Consider the following 20,306-nt stretch of genomic DNA (forward strand, 5'->3'; position numbering starts at 1 on the left):
AAGTGAGATATCCCTTCGGGATTGTAAATGTACACTATAGTGACTACCAGAGCACTCTACCAGTGCTAACAAATTATTATTCTTATTCTTGTATTATATATCAAATTTTAAAAATTTGACTACTAGACTTTTAAATAGTAAAGGTAAAATAGTAATCTTTGAGATCAAATATCACATTTACTGTTTATCCCAGGAGCTCATTTAATGTTGGTTTTAGCCTAATATTAATTTTAATAGATAAAAGATGATGGTGGTTTGGAGTGAAATAGTGGCACTGAAGGAAATGAGAAGCGATTAGATTCTGAATACATTACAAAGTAGATCCGATAATATTTGTAGATGATTAGATGTGGTATGTGACAGAAAGAGGGAGTCCAGGATGACTTGAAGGTCTTTGGCCTGAGCAACTAGTTGAGTAGAATTGTCATGTCTGAGCAATGGAAGATGGCAAAGACATGCTTTGGATGGGGAATGAGAAATAATGAATGAAAGAGTTTGGTTCTGAACATGTTAAGTTTGAGGCTTCTAGCTGCCTTCTCAGGCTCTTTTGGTGACTGTCTTGACATCTCCAATTCAACACATCCAAGATGAAACTACTCGTCTTCTCAAACCTGCCTTACTTAATTATTTTTTCCATTTCAGTTGATGGCAACTGCATCTTTCCAGTGTCTCAGACCCAAAACCTTAGAGTCAACTTTGAATTCTCCCTCCTTTCTTCCCTCCTGGCCTTCCTTTCTCGCTTTCCTCTTCTTCTCTCCTTCCCTCCCTTGCTCTCTCTTTCTCTGTCTGTAAGTACTTTTGGAATATTGAACATTGGGCCTGACTCTCTTCTAAAGCACTAATGTCTTTGATTAGGATAATATGAACTCACGTGGGAAGCTTAAGCTGACTGTTAATTTGGTACCCCTTTAAATGAATACTTAAGCAAGAAATATTTAAGCCATGCTTATTTAGAGGGGAGGCTGAGTCTTGTAGGGTGGTATTTGGGAAGGATGAAAAAGAAGGAGTGGGGCTTAAACTTTCCTTTCTTATTTAAGGCAATTTAACTCTGACCCTACATGTATCTGAAATAATCCACAATTGAAGCTCTGCAGTCACAGCCACCTTCCCTTGAGCAAGGCTGTCACTCAAACATGCCCTTTGTGAGTCTCACTGCATTCCTTGCAAACTGGGGTTTACCTGTTTACCCCTATCCTGTATGCTTCCTGAGATGCCATCTGGCAGGTAAAACCTTTTCCCTTTTGGGATATTCTCAGTGGTGGGGCGGGGGGTTGGTGCCCCTTAGAAATTGGGGTCCCAGGAAGCTGGCTGTGTCTCTGCACTTGGCCACAGGAGCTCTAGTCTTCTGGTGTCACCTGTTCAGTCTGATCATTTGAAAAGTTTTAATTTGCTTTATTTAACATGCTGCTCTGAGAGCGCCCACTTCTATTCTCTACAGGTCTCAGTGGGAAAACAGTACTATCTGTGAAAACTATTGTTATACTTGAGATGGAAGACACTCCCTGTGCTCCAGGCTTTCTTCAATGTAGGACACGCCCGCCAGTTCGGCTCATCTTTCTGGAGGGACATATTCCCATTTCTCTCCTCTCACTTGGACTCAAGTTGGGAGCTCCTTTTTAACCATTTTTATATCAAGTCTATACTTTACTCTCGAGTAACTTGCTATTCCTAGCAAGGTTTGAAATAAAATCTAATGTGGACTAGAACAATTTCTTTGTTTTTCTTTAAAAATGAGATGTTGTTAATACATGTAAACAGTTGAACAGTAAAACTGGTTTCTTTGTGGGCAAACACATTTGCAAAAAGAGGGTGAAATTGTATTTCCTACCATTCAGAATTATTCTAAGCTCACATGAGATGAAATAGTAACCTTTTCCATTTTACAGAGGAGACCCTTTATTGACCTGGAAAGAAGTCATCACAGGGAACAGAATGATTTCTTCTAAATGTAGAAATTGAGGAGGGAAGGTACGTGTGGTTTTAACTTCTTTGTCCCCAGGAAAACTGCCCACTGGGTTCCTTTCCATTGTGTGTGAAACAGAGGTCACTTGGACTCCCTTGGAAAAGTGTATCCAATGCCCTCGGGCTGCCTGTAGACTCTACCCTGCTGTTCCCTGACACCTGCCCCCTCCCACTCCCACTTAGGCTGAGGCTGGGGAGCTGCTGGGAGGAGGCTGAGAGGAGAAGCTCACAGATTCTTCAGGAGTTTGAACATCATTATTGTCAGCAGGAGAAAAGACATTCTGATTCTTTCTTTTCTTACCCCTCATATATTCCCAACCTTCCTTTTTTCTCACCAAACTTAAATCCTGTATGGCCCTCACTAGCCCTTTTCTCCTTATGAATCTTTAGTCACACACAATAAATTGAAAGTAGCAAGGGCTTGGAGCTGGTTAAATGTTTCCAGTTACTTGTCTCTCAGGAGGTGCACTGGAGGGAAAATTCTAGAAAATTCCTCTTATTACCACCACTTTCTGTGAATCATCATCCCACCTTTCAATTACTGGATTCTTTTTTAGAAGCCACATTTCTCTGGCACTGACTTCCAGCTGTTAAGGCAGGTCATTAACTCCTGTGAGTTGCCAAGGAGGAGCATCCCATGCCTTCCTGAATAAAGTCTAATCCGCTACACCTGTTGTCTGTCATTTCTTTCCTCTTCTCTTTTGGCACCTTAGGATTTAAAAATCCTGTTGTTATGAATTTCCTCAGAGGACAGAGTCTGGAACACCCTGTGTGGACAGGACCCACAGTTACCACAGAGGGAGAACCTGAGAGGGAGCCAGGGCATAGAGTCAGGAGAAAGAGAAAAGTAAGAGAAGTTTTGTCCTTGGAGACATTAGAGAAGTTAGGTTTAGGATATGAGAAGCGGTGTGTGCTCAAATGAATATCATCCCACTGGGCTTAATAAAGTAAAAGGGGACAAAAAGTAAAGAGAGAGACTGTCTTTCTCAACTAACAGGGCAGTAGGCCTATGAGGAGGCAACAAGAACATGAAAACTTTTTCTGGAACTCCACCTGGGCCTGCTTTGGGAAAACAAAAACGTGTCTTTCTTTTCCATGTTTCAGAGTTGCTGGGTAGGAGGTGGTATGCGTTATGCCCCAGCCTGGGTTGGCCTTTCGTTTTTGGAAATTATTACCCATTTTCTTCTCTGTTTTGCTTTAAATTGAGAAGATCAGCTGGCAGGTTTGGAATCCTTTACTTCCTCAGTTGTTGCTCTCTCTGGGAGGTCACTGATCCCACCCCAGGGCAGACAGTCCATAAGAGTGCCATCTTGAAAACCAGTTGCCTAAGAATAAGACCAAGTAAAACATCTAGATGAAATAATGAAAAATATCATACAATGTTTATGTTGTACTTGGGAATGATGTAATTAGGACACCATCCATACCCTTCCATATCCCCCGTTAGAGAGCAACTTTCTTCAGAGGATAGGGGTTGATTTGTCATGTAGTTAACTTTTTGTTGTTAGGATGTTAAACATATTTTATCTTTAGTGTACTTTAAAGTTAAGTTACTATGTGAATTTAGTGAAGTGGACAGTAACACGGTGAGCTCTATTTTTTGCTTTCTTTATTGGCAAGTTAAAGTTAATTATTTAAAATGTTTTAACTTGAAAAAAAACCCTTGTGATTTTAGCATGTGCTATTTCTTTCAGTATTTCAACTCATCAGAGCACAGTACTGAACCCTGCACAGCCAGAATAAGAGAAGATAAAGTCTTTGGTGACTCTTGCAAAGTTGGGGAGACATGATCTCCCTAACCTCCCAAATGAATCCTGAATGGTTTTTCCTTGTGATACTTTCAAGTTTCCCCTCTGGCTTGTGGCACAAATAATTGGGCTCCTATAATTAGTTTGGTTGTAAAATAATAATAATGATAATTCCCCCACATTTTTCATAAAATTTGTTTATTTTCTAAACTACTAATAAATAATTAAGAGTAGTTAATGGTTGCACATGGTACCAATTCCAAAAATACAAAGATGTTTCCAATGAACAGCAAGTTTCCTTCCCATTCCTGTCCCTGGAACAAACTAGTTTTTCTCCTCTGATGTAACCACAGTTACCCAGAGAAGCAGTTTAAAAATATAAGTAAAAAAATTATTTACAACCTCAGCTATTCCATTTCAAATTGGAAATAGCCTTTTTCTGGCTGGGCATGGTGGCTCACACCTGTAATCCCAGCACTTTGGGAGGCTGAGGCAGGCCGATCACTTGAGGTCACGAGTTTGAGACTAGCCTGGCCAAAATGGTGAAACCCTGTCTCTACTAAAAACACAAAAATAAGCCGGGAGTGGTGGTAGGTGCCTGTAATCCCAGCTACTTGGAAGGCTGAGGCAGGAGAATCTCTTGAACCCGGGAGGCGGAGGTTACAGTGAGCTGGGATTGTGCCACTGCACTCCAACCTAGGTGATAGAGTGAGACTCCATATCAAAAAAAAAAAAAAAAAAAAAAAATAGAAAGAAAGAAAAGGAAATAGCTTTTTTTTTGCCCTGAATGACAATTGCAGAAATGGCTTCTAGATTACTTTGATAGTCCTTATGTGTTTAGTATTCCTTGCCTCTCTCATATAACTGTCTCTAATGATACTCCAGAGCTCCAAATTACCCCTATTTTAGGATAATCCCTAGGAATTTCTTAAGGATATTAAATGTGTCTCCTACGCCAAACGAATCATGAGTGTTTCCTTCTGACTTTAGATTCATGGAGAGAAAATTGAACTTCCTAATTCAGCCCAAGTACAAAGTAATTAAGGCTTAAAACAGCAATAGATTTTTGAAAATCACAGGAGTCCAATTTGACTCTTGCTCTTTGTTAAACATGTTTGAAATGGCCTCTTTCATTCTAATAGCAGTTTGTAAAAATGTTTTCCATCAGGTTAATTGGATGTCTTACCATCTCTTTTCTTCTGGGAATTCTAGGGAAAGGAGAATATGGTTTACAGTATTTTCTAAGGGGTCTTTGTCATCAATATTGCTGTTTCTAAAGGTACCATGACTTAGACGTCCCAACACACTCCCTTGTTTCTCTTGTTGTACGGGAGCTGTTAAAGGAGGGAGTCATTGAATAGAAGGGAGGAGACTACATTTGCTGCTCTGTGACCTCCATTTAGTTTGTGCCTAGGCTTGAAGTCAGGCCATTTAAAACTATGTCCAGAGCATTCTTTTATTCATAAGAAAGCCCTACTTCAATGAAACTATTTTACCAACATTAATTGACTGAGCCTAACCTGAGGGAAGGGAAATTGCCAACTTTAACCCTCTCTAGCCTTGCTGTATCACCTGAGTTGGGTGTGAGGGGAAGGGGTGGGGGAAAACAAAATGGAGAATCATTGATGAAGGTCCCAGCCCAGGGACACAGGCTCATTAAAAAACAGGGACCCGATTGTAAGACTGCAGAATGATTTCCCTCCTCCCATACCTTACCACCACAGCAATAAGACTCGTATAACAACAGGGAATTACAACTGCATACCTCAGGCCTTATTTAAGAAAAAATATCTAGGGAAACCCAAAGACAATAGGGGAGGCTAAAACACCAGAGGAAATTTTAATATTAAACATCTACAGCTACAGCACATAGTAAACACAGCCTAACACCTAGCCAGATAAAACATCACACTGAAGTTCTATTTACTTCAGTTCTTTTATCTAGTACATCACATCTGGCTTTCAACAAAAAGTTGCAAGCATAAAAAGATTAAAAAAAACAAAACAAAACACAAAAACCCAAAAGACAAAAAGCCAAAGCCCACAAACCAAACTCCCTTTCTCCGTCCCCCACAGAGTTTGAAGACACAGTAAGCATCAGAACCAGACTCAAATATAGCAGAGATTTTGGAATGATCAGACCTGGAATTTAACATGAATGATGTCCAGGGCTTTTAGTTGTACTTGGCAGGAAGAATAGGAAAAAGTATGTCTTCCATCTTCCTAGAATTGGAACTCTTAATTATAACTTTAAAAAAAGTTTATTCCGTTTCCCTGCATGATCTTTGTGTCCTCTGAGTTCCTGTTACTGTTTATTTATTTGTATTCCTTCTTTTATATTAAACACTTTTTTCAGAGGAGGGTAATTCCTGGCTGTCCATGCCTATTGAGCATTATAAAACTAAGAAGTTGCTGGGCGCTGTGGCTCACGCCTGTAATCCCAGCACTTTGGGAGGCCGAGGTAGGTGGATCACAAGGTCAGGAGATTGAGAGCATCCTGGCCAACATGGTGAAACCCCATCTCTACTAAAAACACAAAAGTTAGCTGGGCGTGGTGGCACGTGCCTGTAATCCTAATCCTAGCTACCTGGGAGGCTGAGGCAGGAGAGTCCCTTGAACCAGGAAGCTGGATGTTGCAGTGAGCCGAGATTGCGCCATTGCATTCCAGCCTGGCGACAGAGTGAGACTCCATCTAAAACAAAACAAAACAAAACAAAACAAAACAAAACAAAACAAAACAAAACACAAAACAAAACAAAACAAAACAAAACAAAACAAAACAAAACAAAACTAAACAAAACAAAACAAAGAAGTTATGTCAGGGAGAGGAGTGGGACTTTCCGTTCATTGCAAGATTTGGGGGCAGAAATGTAGCCATTTCTTAGGAGAGGTACATATTTATCAAATGCCAATTTCTGAAAGTCTTTTTTCTTAGGATTATAATTTTTTTTTGTTTGTTTTCACAGAGTCATCATCAAATGTCCTGCCTGCAGTTAAGCCTGGCTTTTAGTCTGGTAGTAGCTGGAAGAGGAAGAAAGTAATGTCCTACTCTTCAGTATTCAGACTTTTACTTAATCTCTCTGCTTTTAGCATAGCTGCTAACCATGCTCTGCCCTCCAGGACTGTGCTATAGTTCCTGTGTTTTATGGACAAAGGCAATAGGGGCAGAGGGCTGCTTTCTTATCTTTCATAATCAGCCCACACAAGTCACAGCTGAGACATCAGTTGTTCCTACAAGAAAGTCAATGTTGGTAGACAATTCTCTACCCCATGATTTCTTGTATTCTAGTGTCTTATGAGTAAAGGCACGGATAGCTTTTGTTCTGGATGATTGATCTTTTCAAGGATGTTTGTATAGCAGGCAGTGTTGGAAGATAGAGACACTTGTCCCTCTTGGGCAGCGAGAAGATTTGTTTGCTGCCCAGTATAATAAAGATGGTGGCATCCTCCAGGACAAAGGTTAGGGAGGTTTTCTTGTAGCCTCTTTAAAATATTGGGGCATCCTAAGATTGGGGATCCTCAACTGTGATACAAAGCCACTACAGGTGCAGTATCTACTTGTGCCATTCCATGTAGCCCCAATGAACGTGAGAGACAAAGCTAATTGATGTAAACACGAAGATCATGCTGCCTGCTGTTCTGGAAATAACAGAGTTCTTTGCCTCTGACCCAGAAGACTCATGTCTTTTGCCAACATACAGAAGTATGCTGTTGAAGTAAACTGTGGAAATACAACTTGTAAGTTTTGAAGTAGGGTAAAATCAAAGACACTTAATTCTGTGATTTTCTCCAGTGCTACAAAGCCATGTGTGGGACTCAGGAATCTTTGTGAGGCTACTTGTGTTTCTGTCTTCCTAGCTATCCCACAGAGCTCTTCCTCTTCTGGTCTTGCCACTGTCTTAGTATACAACTAGAAGACTGGGCCTGAATCCTGTCGCTCTGGGACACACAACCTCTATCTATTTTTCCTGTTCTGGTTTGGGAATACCTTTCTTAAATATGAAAGAAATTCCTTCTTCTTTAGTGTTTCTTCAAGTTGTTCCTATTCTCACAAATTCTCATATCCTAAAGATTTAGGTTTTGCAAAACAAAAGCCAAACAGTCTTCCAATACTTTTTTACTTGCAACTTTACCATTCAGCTTTTCTGAGATAAAGAGTGGCCTCTTTGATGTTCGAGTATGAGGCCAAAAAAGGGAAATATAGGGAGAAAAAGGCTGACATAAATTCATATCTCAAAATATTTTTCAGTTACATTTATTTTGTGTTTGACAAATATCTCTAGTTCTCACTTAACTGTCTTTCTCACATTGCCAGAATCTGAGGAACCCACCACCCTCTTGTGGACTTTCCCGTGGGGGTTTAGTAATTATATAATCACGTTCTGAAACCTGTAATGGGGAAAGTGGTAAGAACACTGTGGAAAACCTTGTCTCTTCCACCCTGAGATCTCTGCAGCCACCCCTCCCTTCCTGCTTTACTCCTGTGTATGTTTGTACCAACAGATCTTGCTATTCAGAGGTCTACACAGGGCCAAAGCTTGATACATTCTGGAAGAGTTGGATCCATCAGGCTTCTTCCAAGCAGAGTGGAGTTCTTTGAGGATAAAACAATGGAGAAGCAGGAGGCAGGTGAAGGGCATAGATTTTCTGGGAAAATAAAGCATGAAATGAGGCAGAGATGGTGCAGAGACATTAGGTTCATTTGGCAGATTGAGGAGGGGAAAGATTGAAACATCATTCATTGAATTTGAGCAATGTTGGGATTAGGAAGATGGAGGAGGGGAGAATCATTCATCTCTCATGGCTTCTGGGGGAGGTGACCTCTGACCCCAATCCAGGGTGACTGTGGCAAGAGAGAGTCATTCTTAGAACTCAGCCACTGCTGGAAAAAAGTATGAAAATGAAAGCTGGGAGGAGGATGTTAAAGAGGCTTTTAGTTATGTCATTTTTTTAAATGTCCTTCAACTGGCCCTGTAACTTCCTGAAGGAATAGGTGGGTCTGTGTTATCCTGTTTGACATTACCCATGAAAAAATAAGTCAATGTTTTCCCCATTTCAAATGAGACATTTAGTAATGCCACCAAATTTAGGCATTTAGTGAAGTTTTTTTGGTCTATGTTTTGAGAAAAGTTTCAATATTTCAGCAGTTAAAATAAACAACTAATTCTGAGCTATTTAATCTGAGTCTCAATTTCCAGATTGTCCTTAAGGCCTTTGGGAAAGTCATCTTCTGTTAGGGATTCCTGCACATGGAGTCATCATATTTCACTATCTTGAGATATATCCACTTGAGATATATCCTCTAATCCATGAACAGAAAATTGGGCTCTTAACTCGAGCTTAAGTGAGAAATGGAAGCACTAATATTGAAATGTGACTAATAAAGTAGAATGAAAATTCTTTATGAGTCTAAATGTCTCCTTTTGACTAAAATATTTGAGTCCATCTCATCTCTTCTTTTTTCAAATTAAATCAGGTGTATTATACTATTTTTTAAAAAAACTTTTATTTTAGATTCTGGGGTACATGTGTAGGTCTGTTATATTGGTAAACTTGTGTCATGAGGGTTTGATATACAGACTATTTCAACACCCAGGTACTAAGCCTAGTACTCAACAGTTATTTTTTCTGTTCTTCTTCCTCCTCCCACCCTCCACCCTCTGGTAGGGCCACATGTCTATTGTCCCCTCTTTGTGACCACGTGTTGTCATCATTTAACTCCCACTTATAAGTGACAACATGTGGTACTTGGTTTTCTGTTCCTGTGTCAGTTTGCTAAGGATAATAGCCTCTAGATCCATCCATGTTCCTGCGAAGGACATGATCTCATTTTTTATATGGCCACATAGTATTCCATGGTGTATATGTACCACATTTTCTTTCTTTTTTGGTCTTCATTTTTAATTTTTATTTTATTATGTGGATTTACACAAAAGTATTGCAGACAAAAGAGAATGCTTAAACACTGTTGGTAGGAGTAGAAATTAGTTTAACAATTATGAAAAACAGTGTGGCAATTCCTGAAAGAACTAAAAACAGAAATACCATTTGACCTAGCAATCTCATTACTGGGTATATATTCAAAGGAATATGAATCATTTTACCATAAAGACACATGCACGTTTATGTTCACTACAGCACTATTCACAATAGCAAAGACATGGATTCAATCTCCGTGACCATCAATGGTAGATTAGATAAAGAAAATGTGTTACATATACACCACGAAATACTATGCAACCATAAAAAAGAACAAGATAATGTCCTTTGCAGGAACATGGATGGAGCTGGAGGCAATTATCCTTACCAAGCTGATGCAGGAACAGAAAACCAAATACTGCATGTACTCATAAGTGGGAGCTAAATAAAGTGGGAGCTAAATGGGAGCTACATAAACACATAGAAGGGAACAACACACACTGGGGCCTATTGAATGGTAGAGGGTAGAAGAAGGGAGAGAATCAGGAAAAATGAAAAGACATGCCATATGCATGGCCATTTTAACAATACTGATTCTTCTTATCCTTGAGCATGGAATGTTTTTCCATTTGTGTATGTCATCACTGATTTCTTTGAGCAGCATTTTGAAATTCTCATTGTAGAGACCTTCCACCTCCCTGATTAGCTAAATTCCTAGGTATTTTATTCTTTTTGTGGTAACTGTAAATGGGATTGTGTTTCTGATGTGGCTCTTGGCTTGGCTGTTGTTGGTGTACAGGAATGCTAGGAATTTTTGTATGTTGATTTTGTATCCTGAAACATTGCTGAAATTATCAGTTTAAGGAGATTTTGGGCAGAGGCTATGGGATTTTCTAGATATGTAGAATGATGTCATCTGCAAACAGGGCTAGTCTGACTTCCTGTCTTCCTTTTTGGATGACTTTTACTTCTTTCTCTTGCTTCATTGCTCTGGACAGGACTTCCAATACTATGTTGAATAGGAGTAGTGAGAGAGGGCATCCTTATCTTGTGCTGGTTTTCAAGGGGAATGCTTCCAGCTTTTGCCCATGCAGTATGATGTTGGCAGTGGGTTTGTCATAGATGGCTCTTATTATTTTGAGGTATGTTCCTTCGATACCTAGTTTACTGAAAGTCTTTAACATGAGTGGATGTTGAATTTCATCTAAAGCCTTTTCTGCATCTACTGAGATTAACCATGTGGTTTTTGTCTGGTTCCATTTATATGATGAATCACATTTATTGAGTTGGGTATGTTGAACCAAACTTGCATCTCGGGGATAAAGCTTACTTGATCGTGGTGGATTAGCTTTTTGACATGCTGCTGCATTTGGTTTGCTAGTATTTTGTTGAGGACTTTTGCATCAATGTTCATCAAGGATATTAGCCTAAAGTTTTCTTTTTCTGTCATGTCTCTGCCAGGTTGTGGTATCAGGATGATGTTGGCCTCATATAATAGTGGGGGATTTTAACACGCCACTGTTATTATTAGACAGATCAATTAGACAGAAAATTAACAAGGATATCCAGGACTTGAACTCAGCTCTAGACCAAGTGGACCTAATAGACATATACAGAACTCTGTACCCGAAATCAACAGATTATACATTCTTGTCAGCACCACATCACATTTATTCTAAAATTGACCACATAATTGGAAGTAAAACACTCCTCAGCAAATGCAAAAGAATGGAAATCATGAAAACAGTCTCTCAGACCACAGTGCAATCAAATTAGAACTCAGGATTAAGAAACTCACTCAGAACTGCACAAATACATAGAAACTGAACAACCTGCTCCTGAATGACTACTGGGTACATAACGAAATGAAGGCAGAAATAAAGATGTTCTTTGAAACCAATGACAACAAAGACACAATGTACCAGAATCTCTGGGACACAGCTAAAGCAGCATTTAGAGCGACATTTATAGCACTACATGTCCACAAGAGAAAGCAGGAAGAATCGAAATTGACACTCTAACATCACAATTAAAAGAACTAGAGAATCAAGAGCAAATACATTCAAAAGCTAGCAGAAGGCAAGAAATAACTAAGATCAGAGCAGAACTGAAGGTGATAGAGACACAAAAACCCTTCAAAAAATCAATAAATCTAGGAGCTGTTTTTTTGAAAAGATTAACAAAATAGATAGACCATTAGCCAGACTAATAAAGGTGAAAAAAGAGAAGAACCAAATAGACGCAATAAAAAATGATAAAGGGGATATCACCACTGATCCCACAGAAATATAAACTACCATCAGAGAATAGTATAAACACTTCTATGCAATTAAAATAGAAAATCTAGAAGAAGTGGTTAAATTCCTCGACATATACACCCTCCGAAGACTGAAACAGGAAGAAGTCGAATCCCTGAATACACAAATAACAGTTTCTGAAATTGAGGCAATAATTAATAGCCTACCAACCATAAAAAGCCGAGCACCAGACAGATACACAGCCGAATTCTACCAGAGATACAAAGAGGACCTGGTACCATTCCTTCTGAAACTATTCCAATCAACAGAAGCAGAGAGAATCCTCGCTAACTCATTTTATGAGGCCAGCATGATCCTGATACCAAAACCTGGCAGAGACATAACAAAAAAAGAAAATTTCAGGCCAATATCCCTGATGAACATCCATGCGAAAATCCTCAATGAAATACTGGCAAATAGAACCCAGCAGCTCATCAAAAAGCTTATCTACCATGATCAAGTCGGCATCACCCCTGGGAAGAAAGGCTGGTTCAACATATGCAAATCAATAAACATAATCTATCACATAAACGGAACCAATGACAAAAATGACATGATTATCTCAATAGTTGCAGAAAAGGCCTTTGACAAAATTCAACAGCCCTTCATGCTAAAAACTCTCAATAAACTAGGTATTGATGGAACATATTTCAAAATGATGAGCTATTTATGACAAACTCACATCTAATATCATACTGAATGGGCAAAAATGGGAAGCAATCCTTCTGAAAACCAGCACAAGACAAGGATGCCCTCTCTCACCACTCCTATTCAACATAGTATTTGAAGTTCTGGACAGGAAATCAGGCAAGAGAAAGAAATAAAGTGTATTAAATTAGGAAAAGAGGAAGTCAAATTGTCTCTCTTTGCAGATGATATGATCGTATATTTAGAAAACTGCATTGTCTCAGCCCCAAATCTCCTCAAGTTGATAAGCAATTTCAGCAAAGTCTCAGGATACAAAATCAATGTGCAAAAATTACAAGCATTCCTATACACCAATAATAGACAGAGAGCCAAATCATGAGTGAACTCCCATTCACAATTGCTTCAAAGAGAATAAACTACCTAGGAATTAAACTTACAAGGGATGTGAAGGACCTCTTCAAGGAGAACTACAAACCACTGCTCAAAAAGTAAGAGAGGACACAAAAGAATAGAAAAACATTCCATGCTCATGGATAGGAAGAATCAGTATTATGAAAATGCCCATACTGCCCAAAGTAATTTATAGATTCAATGCTATCCCCATCAAGCTACCACTGGGTCTCCTCCTTTCACCTTATACAAAAATTAACTCCAGATGGATTAAAGACTTAAACATAAGACCTAAAACCATAAAAACCCTACAATAAACCTAGGCAATACCATTCAGGACATAGGCATGGGCAAAGACTTCATGACTAAAATACCAAAAGCAATGGCAACAGAAGCCAAAATTGACAAATGGGATCTAATTAAACTAAAAAGCTTCTGCACAGCAAAAGAAACAATCATCAGAGTGAACATGAAACCTACAGAATGGGAAAAAAATTTTGCCATCTATCCATCTGACAAAGGGCTAATATATAGAATTTACAAGGAACTTAAAGAAATTTACAAGAAAAAAACAAACAACTCCATCAAAAAGTGGGCAAAGGATATGAACAGACACTTCTCAAAACTAGACATTTATGCAGCCAACAGACATATGAAAAAAATACTCATTATCACTGGCCATCAGAGAAATGCAAATCAAAACCACAATGAGATACCATCTCACGCCAGTTAGAATGGCAATCGTTAAAAAGTCAGGAAAAAACAGATGCCGGAGAGGATGTGGAGAAACAGGAACACTTTTACACTGTTGCTGAGAGTATAAATTAGTTCAACCATTGTGGAAGACAGTGTGGCGATTCCTTAAGGATCTAGAACTAGAAATACCATTTGACCCAGCAATCCCATTACTGGGTATACACCAAAGGATTATAAATCATTCTACTATAAAGACACATGCATACGTATGTTTATTGCAGCACTGTTCACAATACCAAAGACTTGGAACTGACCCAAATGCTCATCAATGATAGACTAGATAAAGAAAATGTGGCACATGTACATGGAATATTATGCAGCTATAAAAAATAACGAGTTCTTGTCCTTTGCAGGGACATGGATGAAGCTGGAAACCATCATGCTCAGCAAACCAACACAAGAACAGAAAACCAAACACCACATGTTTTCACTCATAAGTGGGAGTTGAACAATGAAAACATATGGACACAGGCAGGGAGACATCACAGACTGGGGCCTGTTGGGGGGTGGGAGCCTGGGGCACGGATAGTGTTAGGAGAAATACCTAATGTAGATGACAGGTTGATGGGTGTCACAAACCACCATGGCACATGTATACCTGTATTACAAACCTGTCCATTCTGCACATGTACCCCAGAACTTAAAGTTTAATAAAAAAAATGGCGGCCAGGCACAGTGGCTCACACTTGTAATCCCAGCACTTTGAGAGGCTGAGGTAGGTGGATCACCTGAGGTCAGTAGTTTGAGACCAGCCTGACCAACATAGAGAAACCCCATCACTACTAAAAATACAAAATTAGCTGGGTGTGGTGGTGCATGCCTATAATCACCCCTACTCAGAAGGCTGAGGCAGGAGAATCACTTGAACCTGGGAGGTGGAGGTTGCAGTGAGCCAAGGTCATGCCATTGCACTCCAGCCTAGGCAATAAGTGCAGAACTTTGTCTCAAAAAAAAAAAATAAATAATTGAAGGAACATCAGCCCACAAATTGAGGAAAAAACAGTGAAATAACTCCAATAACTCAAAAAGCCAGAGGGTCTTCTTTTCTCCAAACCACCACATTAGTTTTCCAGCAAGGGTTCTCAAATAGGCTGAGAATGCTGAAATGAGAGAAATAGAATTCAGAATATGAATAGGAATGAAGATCATTGAGATTCATGAGAACATGGAAATCCAATCTCAGGAAGCTAAAAATCACAATGAAATGATGCAGGAGCTAACTGATAAAAGAGCCCTTATAGAAAAAAAAATGTGAACAACCTGATAGAGCTGAAAAACACTCTACAAGAATTTCGTAATGCAATCACAAGTGTTAATAGCAGAATAGACCAAGCAGAGGAAAGAATCTCAGAGCTTGAAGACTGTTTTTTCTGAAATAAGACAGAGAAGAATAATGAGAAAATAATGAAAAGGAACTAACTTCCAAGAAATATGGAATTAAGTAAAGAGACCTAATCCACAACTCTTTGGTGTCCCTGAAAGAGATGGGGAGAATGGAAACAACTTGGAGAACAAATTTCAGGATATCATCCGTAAGAACTTCCGCAACCTAGCTGGAGAGGCCAACATTCAAGTTCAGGAAATACAGAGAACCCCTGCAAAATACTACACAAGGAGATTATCCCCAAGACACTAATCATCAGATTCTCCAAGATTGAAATGAAAGAAAAAATGTTAAAGGCAGCTAGAGAGAAAGAAGAAATCACTTACAAAAGGAAGTCCATCGGACTAACAGCAAACCTCTCAGTAGAAACCCTACAAGCCAGAAGAGGTTGGGGGCCTATATTCAAAATTCTTAAAGAAAAGAAATTCCAACCAAGAATTTCATGTCCAGACAAACTAAGTTTCATAAGCAAAGGAGAAATAAGATACTTTTCAGACAGGCAAATGCTGAGAGAATTCATTACCATCAGACCTGCCTTACAAGAGCTCCTGAAAGAAGCACTAAATATGAAAAAGAAAGACCATTAGCAGCCAATACAGAAACACACTTAGTACACAGACCAGTGACACTATAAAGCAATCACACAAACAAGTTGGCACAATAAATAGCTAACAACACAATGACAGGATTAAATCCATACATATCCATACTAACCTTGAATGTAAATGGGCTAAATGACCCAATTAGAAGGCACAGAGTAGCAAACTGGATAGACAAGCAAGTCTCAATGGTATGCTGTCTTCAAGAGACCCATCTCACATGCAATGACACCCACAGGCTCAAAATAAAGGGATGGAGAAAAATCTACCAAACAAAAAAAAAAAAAAAAAAAAAAAGCAGAAGTTGCCATCCTAATTTCAGACAAGACAGACTTTAAATCAACAATGATCAAAAAAACAAAAGAAGGGCATTAAATAATGGTAAAGGGTTCAATTCAACAAGAACACCTAACTATCCTAAATATATTGGGTGAGTGCAAAAGTAATTGTGGTTTTTGCATTGTTGGAATTTGCCATTTGAATTGGAATACATTCTTAAGTAAATGTGGTCATGTTATACATCATTTTAATGGCATTTCTCCCTTTATGGTTTTTTTTTTTTTTTTTTTTGCTAAGGACTTATTACTTGCTGTTTATTTTATGTTTATTTTAGATTATGGAAATGATGTTAAACAAATGGCAAATTCAAGTGATTTTCTTATCCTAGTTCAAAATCGGTCATAAAACACTGAAGGCAACTCACAACATCAACAATGCTTTTGGCCCAGGAACTGCTAATGAATATACAATGCAGTGGTGGTTCAAGAAGTTTTGCAAAGGAGATAAGAGTCTTGAAGACGAGGAGCACAGTGGCCAGTCATCAGAAGTTGACAACAACCAATTGAGAGCAATCATTGAAGCTGATCCTTTTACAACTAAGTGATGACCAGCTCAGTGGTTGGACTTAGAAGAAGCTCCAAAGCACTTCCCAAAGCCAAACTTGCATCAAAAAAAAAAGGTCATGATCACTGTTTGCTGGTCTGCTGCTGGACCTCCACTACAGCTTTCTGAACCCTGGCAAAACCATTACATCTGAGAAGTATACTCAGCAAATCAATGAGATGCACTGAAAACTGCAATGCCTGCAGCCAGTATTGGTCAACAGAAAGGGCCTGATTCTTCCCCATGACAACACCCAATGGCATGTTCCACAACCAGTGCTTCAAAAGTTGAACAAATTGGGCTATGAAGCTTTGTCCCATCTGCCATATTCACCTGACCTCTTGCCAACTGACTACCACTTCTTCAAGCATCTTGACAACCTTTTGCAGAGAAAACATTTCTACAACCAGCAGGATGCAGAAAATGCTTTCCAAAAGTTCATTGAATCCTGAAGCATGGATTTTTATGCTGCAGAAATAAACAAACTTATTTCTCATTGTTGTATCAATGAGACATATCAAAAATATGTTGATTGTAATGGTTTCTATTTTGATTAATAAAGATATGTTTGAGCCTAGTTACAATTATTTAAAATTTATGATCCAAAACTGCAATGACTTTTGCACCAACCTAAATATATGCACCTAACACAGGGGCACCAGATTCATAAAGTAAGTTTTTAGAGACCTTCGAAGAGACTTAGACTCCCACATAAAAATAGTGTGAGAGACTTCTTCACCCCACTGACAGTATTAGATCATCAAGGAAGAAAATTAACAAAGATATTCAGGACCTGATCTCCACACTGGACCAAATGGATCTGACAGACATCTACAGAATTCTCCACCCCAAAACAACAGAATATACATTCTTCTCATCCACATCGCACATACTCTAAAGTCAACAATGCAATTGAATTTAAGGCAATCCTCAGCAAATTGAAAAAATAAATATTATACCATCCATACTCTTGAACCACAGCACAATAAAAATAAAATTCAGTATAAGTAAAATTACTCAAAACTATAAATTTACATGGAAGTTAAACCACCTGCTCCTGAATGACTTTTAGGCAAATAGCAAAATTAAGAGAGAAATCAAAAAGTTCTTTAAAACTAATGATAACAAAGATACAACATACCAGAATCTCTGGGACACATGTAAGGCAGTGTTAAAAGGGAAATTTATAGCACTAAATGTCTACATCAAAAAGTTAGAAAGATCTTAAATTAACAGTCTAACATCACACTAAAAGAACTACAGAAACGAGAGAAAACTAACCCAAAGCTAACAAAAGGCAATAAATAATTAAAATCAGAGCTGAACTGGAGATTGAGACACAAAAAAAACATTCAAAGCTTCATCCCAGAGGGGCACCCGCCAGATGCCAGCCAGAGCTCTCCTGTATGAGGTATCTGTCAGCCCCTGCTGGGAGGTGTCTCCCAGTCAGGAGGCACAGGGGTCAGGGATTCACTTGAGGAGGCAGTCTGTCCCTTATCAGAGCTTGAACGGGGTGCTGGGAGAACCACTACTCTCTTCAGAGCTGTGAGGCAGGGATGTTTAAGTCTGCTGAAGCTGCGCCCATAGCCTCCCCTTCGCCCAGGTGCTGTGTGCCAGGGAGATGGGAGTTTTATCTATAATTCCCTGACTGAGGCTGCTGCTTATTTTTCAGAGACCTGCCCAGAGAGGAGGAATCTAGAGAGGCAGTCAGCCTTGCTCAAAAAATCTAGGTGTTTTCCTGCTGTCTCCTGTCTCTTCAAATTTCATGGCTCTTTTCTTTGCTCCAGACAGGTAATAAAGTCTAGCTTAGAGGTAGCAAGACCCCAGGAGACCAGATTTCCGTAGTTCTCTAACATCACATCCCTATACAAATGCTGCTGAGCAGAGTCCAGACAGTCCTACTCTTCTGGGGAGAATTCTATGGCCACATCCCTTCATGTCAACACTCCCTGCAGGTCACAGAATAACAGCGATGTGGTAGAGTTCCCCAGGAGCTCCCAGAGTGGAGGACTGGTTCCTTCAATCTTTGAAGTTGTTGTCCTTTTGATGAATTTTTTTCTTTTATTTTGTTTGATGACCTTGGTTGTTTGATTGTGGTATAAGGTGGATTCAGTCAACTGACTTCATTAGTGGAAGAGTTTAGGGGGCTAAGGCTCAGCTCAGGACTATTGGGCTGTGTGCTCTTACTCTGGGGAATTGGTATCTATTCAGGCTTTGATCTCTGGCTCCTTGAGGCTAGGAACCCAATGGGTTGGAGGGCTTGAGTTACTCCCAGACCACTGGTCACACCACTGTGATAGGTGTGCCAGCCAAAGCACTTTGTAGTGTGGTGGCAGTAAGATCTGTTCTTGTTCTTCCTCCTTCACACATGCCAGCGGCAGCAGCAGTGGCAGTGTGGCAGGGTTCATGTTCATTGGTTGTGGCAGGGTGCTAGCAGATGCCAAGGTGGCAGCCTCTGTGCAGATGTTCACAGAAGCGGTGGTGGCAGTACAGCTCATGGGGGCAAGGAGCCCCTGGCAACTGTGCAGGGATTCACACTGATGGTGGTGTTAGCACAGGGGTGGGCCGCTGGTGGGTGAGTAACTGTGTGCATCTTTTGTTTGCATTCATGCTGGCGGCAGGGTCTGTTCAGGACTAGGAGTGAGTTCACTGTTTTCTGTGCCTAGTTTCATTCTGGTGGCCCTGGCACAGGGGCAGGGCACTGGTGGGGGTGTGTCTGGTGGGCTCTGTTCCCACCAATGCACTGAGGACAATGGTGGTGCCGCAGGGGAAGTGGGGGTGGAGGGCACACACACCAGCATAAGCGGCATGGCAGGGTTCACTCGCACATGTGTACTGGCAGGGAAGGGAAGGCTAAGTCTGGCAAAGTGATGGGGGTGGTGGCTGTGGGCAAGTGTCTGAAGGCAGGGCAGCACGGGGAAGGCTGCAGTGTGGGGAGAGCATGGGCAGGCTGGCGTATGTCCACAGGGCTTCTCTGCTAGAGCACTCTATCAGTCAGGGTTGGTTTGCCAGTGCAGGAGCTATGATGTGGGCCCTCAGGAGGCACCTGGAGGCTGCTCTGTAAGCAGGTGCAGTGTGGCTGGGGCCCTTGGAAAGGCCAGCAGACCAAGGCATGCTCAGGTCAGACTGGCCCCAACTCATGGGCAAGACTGCCCTTCAGAGTTCAGGCCCAACAGTTCCTCTAGGGCTAAAGTCTAAAGTCTCTTACAGAAGCAAGTCAAGCCTAGGGGAATGAGCATTCCTGGCCACGCTCAACCACAGACACTCCCACAACAAACCCTCTGGCCTCTGCCCTGGCTGGAGTTCTGCCCCTACCACTTCTCTTTCCCTGCCAACTCAAGTGAGTGTCTGTGGTGGTTGAGGGGTCTCCTGCCAGGTTTCCAGGGGTCCACGGCGAGAGTGGGTTGCCCCTTGCCTGTTCAACACACCCCCTCTGCAAGAGTCGTTGGGGGTCAGGAATGAGTCCCGGTGCCTGGTAGCCCCGTACAGGGTTTCCAGGTTACTTCCCCTTCAGCCCATTCCCTGTGTCTTCCTTTTGTCTACTCTCAATGCCTTCCCTCTGAAGATCTGCTAGAAGTGCACCAGTCTTCCTGATGTCTCAGTTGCTTGGTGCCAGATATTCCTCCTGGCTGCATCTAGTTGGTCATCTTGGAGCAGTAATCACATCTCATCTTTTCAATAGATTTTGGGAATATTTTCCAGGTTTGACTGATATCTAGTC

This window comes from Hylobates moloch, unplaced genomic scaffold (genome assembly GCF_009828535.3).
Source record: "Hylobates moloch isolate HMO894 unplaced genomic scaffold, HMol_V3 SCAFFOLD_2, whole genome shotgun sequence".
In the NCBI taxonomy this organism is placed as follows: domain Eukaryota; kingdom Metazoa; phylum Chordata; class Mammalia; order Primates; family Hylobatidae; genus Hylobates; species Hylobates moloch.